Here is a 3617-nt window from a genome sequence, read left to right as displayed (position 1 = left end):
GCCCCTAGGACTCCCCTCTGCCGCCTCCCCAAGGAGAAGTGACCCCCCTTGCGCCTCTCCGCCTGCCTCCCACTCTCCGGCCGCTCTGGGAACACCCCCCACCACCACCCCAGGTCTTTCTACCCCGGACTGCTCTAGGGGCCCACCCCCCGCTGCCTCCCACCTCTCGTGCCCCTGAGGCTGCGCTTCCCCGGCGACCAGGCTCCACGCCCACCGGCCTACCAGCGGCCTGGAAGCCTGAGGAAGTTAGCTTGGAGTGCAGGGAGAAGGGGAAGAGGGTGCGGCTGGGGTATGAGAGAGAGCCCCGGTGCAGGAGGGGAGGGGGCCAGTCTGCGGGACCAGGGAGGGAGGAGGACAGAGGGAGGGAGAGAGCCCAGGATGCAGGGGGGGGGGGGAAGGGAGCCCAGAGAAGGGGTGAGCCTGGGTCCTGGTGGGGGCGAGGGGGATGGGTGCGGGAGTCTGGATGCCAGGAAAGGATGGGCGAAGGAGATCAGGTGCTGGGACGCGCCAGCGCACCCTGGGAATCGCCCGCTGGTGTGGGTAGGGGGTTGGCGGGGAGGTGGGTGGAGATGCCGCCCAGCTGGAGGTGAAACCTTGGACTTGGTCTAAAAAGCCCTGCTCCGGGATCGTGCAGGAATTTCAACAGGGCTCGGGTGCGTGTGAGTTAATTTCATCAGAAGCCGGTGCACGGCCTGAGTGCAACGGATGGGGGAAGGGGGCGGTAATCCGCCTCTTTCCGACCACGGGACCTCAAGGTGGGTGAAAGCAAGGCGTGGGGCGAGGGAGACGGCCTTCCCGGGGCCTTTCCGGGCCCTCCATCCTCGTGCTGAAAGGAGATCTGGGATGGGACGTCTCTGGAAGGCCCTGTGAGGTCCCACCGGGCCGAGAGGCTGGGCCTGCGCCCGCGGTGCCTTCCACACCATCTCTGCTGCTGCTGCAGCGAGGCCCGGGGAGCAGATGACTCACTCTGCCGGCTAATTGCAGCGCTAAATAACTTTGCGTTGCATCCAGAAGCAGGCATGGCTGCAGCTGGGGAACGAGCTGAGGGAGCAGGGGAGACGCAGGAGTGCTTCGGAACACACCTCTCTTCCTGCCACCCACGTAGGAGACATCCTGGGAGCTCTCGGCTGCATATACACCTTCTCGCACAGAGTGCGTGTCCGTCGGTGCCCGGTGAGCACGGGCACAAGACCCTGCAGGCTCCTCGCGTCTGGAGAAAGCCGCACCCACATTCGCGAGGCAGCCCGCGCGCAGGGGCGCCTCGCCCACGTTTCACGGAAACCGCCTGCCCAGTAACTGTAACATGAAGCCCCTTCATGCAGCTCTCTGGACATTTGCGTGGGACTGACTCGAACTGCAATAGCTGTGAGGAGGAGAAGCGGGATTCGCTGTATTTTTAGCAGGGAGTGCAGATTTTAGAACATCAGCTGAACCTCCTCGTTGGGTCCTGCTCCTCTGGCAGGATGACTTGCCAGAAAAGTGGGAATAGTGAGCCTTCTTTCACATTTATGGTGTATAGGTTTTAAAAGGACAGTGTGTAAATCAGCTTGTATAATAATCGTGGCACCCACGCGCGTGAGCGGAGTTGCCATGAGCTTACTTCCAATGATTATTCCGGTTTCCAGGGAAACAAGGTTTGCAGCCACCTCCGTGGAGAAGGATGGAGCAGCCTCTCCATTCCCCTTGCGTGCAGCCGCAGCCAGATTGATTAGGGTTTGGGGGCGGAAGTGAACTGACGTTGGCTCTTCCCCCGCCCTCCCTCATCCTCGGAAGAAGGCTGGAGTCAGCCCCGGAGGGGAGGAGAGGAGAGGGGAGAGGAGGGGAGGGGAGGGGAGGGGAGGGGAGGGGAGGGAAGGGGGCGGGGCCTTCCTGGATGGGGCTGTGTGGCAGCTACTACTCAGGTCAGAGACTTAGGATTTGTTTTGAAACTTAGCCTCTGGTCTCCTCCAGGTCCCGCCACACCCCTACCCTGCCATCAGCCCTTCACTAGATACTTCCATCCCCCTGACTACCTTCCTGTTTCTTAAACTCATCCTGCCTCTTCCTGCCACAGGGCCTTTGCATATGATGTTCCATCTTTCTGTTATATGTTCCCCTTGCCACATCCTCACCTGGCTTCTGCCTTTTCATTTCTTACATCTTAGCTTCAACTCACTAGCTTTTGTTGGGTGTCTGCTGTCCTCCAGACACTGGAGACTGTTTGGGTTTTCTTATTCAGTCCTTGCAACAAACCCTGAGGCAGGCGGCCCTGTTAATCTCACAGAGGATTTCCACAAGGAAGTCTGTGACTTCTGGAATCAGGGTTCCCCCAGGCTCTGTGCATGGCCTCCCTACACCTTCACCTCTGTCCCCACCACGGCCTCTCTGGCTCCCACCATCCTGCCCCACACTAACTCCCTGTCCTCCCCACTTCATTACTCCCCTTCCTGCCCCCCCTTCTTCCCATGCCCCCCTCCCTACCCCCAACCCCCGGCAGATGGTCCCCCATAACAGGTAGGATCTCCTGGTGGTCTAAATGTCTGTCTTCCCCATCAGATTAGGAACTCAATGCAACGAGGGCCCATGTCCAACTTGTGCCCAGCTCCTCCCCATCAGGATTCAGTCCTGCCTTGGAATGAGAGAGTAAGTGAATAAATGAAAGGGTGGCCACTGCTAACCTTGGGTGGCTCTGTCCTGTGACAGAATCTAAATGTCTGTTTGGCTTTGCTCACAGGAGCACAGTCCAGGCCAGCAGGCAGAAGAGGCACCCACCTTTGTGTTCAGGTAGGGGAAAGCTCTCTAGAAAGGAGGCAGAAGGGAGGAGGGGGCTGGCAGCAGGAGGAAAGGCAATGACCTAAAGAGGGAGCTTGGAACTCCTGGAACTCCAGAAAAGTTGGGGGCAGAGAACAGGTGACCTGTCAGGAATGGTGGCCTTTGGAATTCATCCTGAGGATGAGGAGACCCTAGAAGAACAGGAGGATGCCGTGGTATGTGTTTTGGAAGGAGCACTGCCAGACGAAGCCTGGGCTGAGGAGATGAAGGCACGCAGGGGTGGGGGGAGTGTTTCGGGTGCAGGGAAGGGTCCTGCCCCCATCACGGTGCTCATCACAGGTTCTGCTGTCTGGCACTCAGCAGGAAGGAGGAGCAGTCGGTGGTCCCTGCTATAAGAGGTGCCTTTTAGGGTGACCCCATACCTGTCCCTCTCTCGCAGGGGGGTCCTCTGCACCTGATGTGGTTCCTGACACCTGTAACCTGGAATGTAAATTGAAATAAGCCAAGGATATTTTGAATGTTCTTTTTTTGTTGTTGTTTATTTATTTTTAGAGAAAGAGAGCAAGTGGGGGAAGGACAGAGGTGGGGGTGGGGGAGACAGAGGATCCAAAACCAGCTCTGTGCTGACAGCAGAGAGCGAATGTGGGGCTTGGGGCTCGAGAACCGTGAGATCATGACCTGAGCTGAAGTCAGACGCTTGACTGAGTGAGCCACCCAGGTGACCTGACCCACGCACATTTCAAAAGCTGATTCTGTCACTTTCTGGTGGAATCCTTTCCTCAGCCCTTGCCAGACTCACCTGTGAAGCCCCTTCCCTCCCAGCCACATAGCATAGCCAGAGGGGCCCCCTGGAGGGCACAGCCGTG

At 58.6% G+C, this 3617-nt stretch overlaps 1 long non-coding RNA gene across 2 annotated transcripts; it reads left to right on the top strand.

Annotated features, from left to right (window-relative positions):
* The first annotated feature begins 25 nt into the window (after nucleotides 1-25).
* On the top strand, nucleotides 26-3273 carry LOC115300321. 2 transcript variants are annotated; one of them, XR_003912598.1, is made up of 2 exons: nucleotides 26-113; nucleotides 2536-3273. It is a non-coding gene; the product is annotated as an uncharacterized LOC115300321 (long non-coding RNA). The 2 variants fall into 2 exon arrangements; XR_003912599.1 differs by lacking the exon at nucleotides 26-113 and adding an exon at nucleotides 463-1488.
* The last annotated feature ends 344 nt before the right edge of the window (nucleotides 3274-3617 follow it).

This window comes from Suricata suricatta, chromosome 1, assembly GCF_006229205.1.
Source record: "Suricata suricatta isolate VVHF042 chromosome 1, meerkat_22Aug2017_6uvM2_HiC, whole genome shotgun sequence".
Taxonomy (NCBI): domain Eukaryota; kingdom Metazoa; phylum Chordata; class Mammalia; order Carnivora; family Herpestidae; genus Suricata; species Suricata suricatta.
This window is presented reverse-complemented; position numbering and strand designations above follow the sequence as displayed.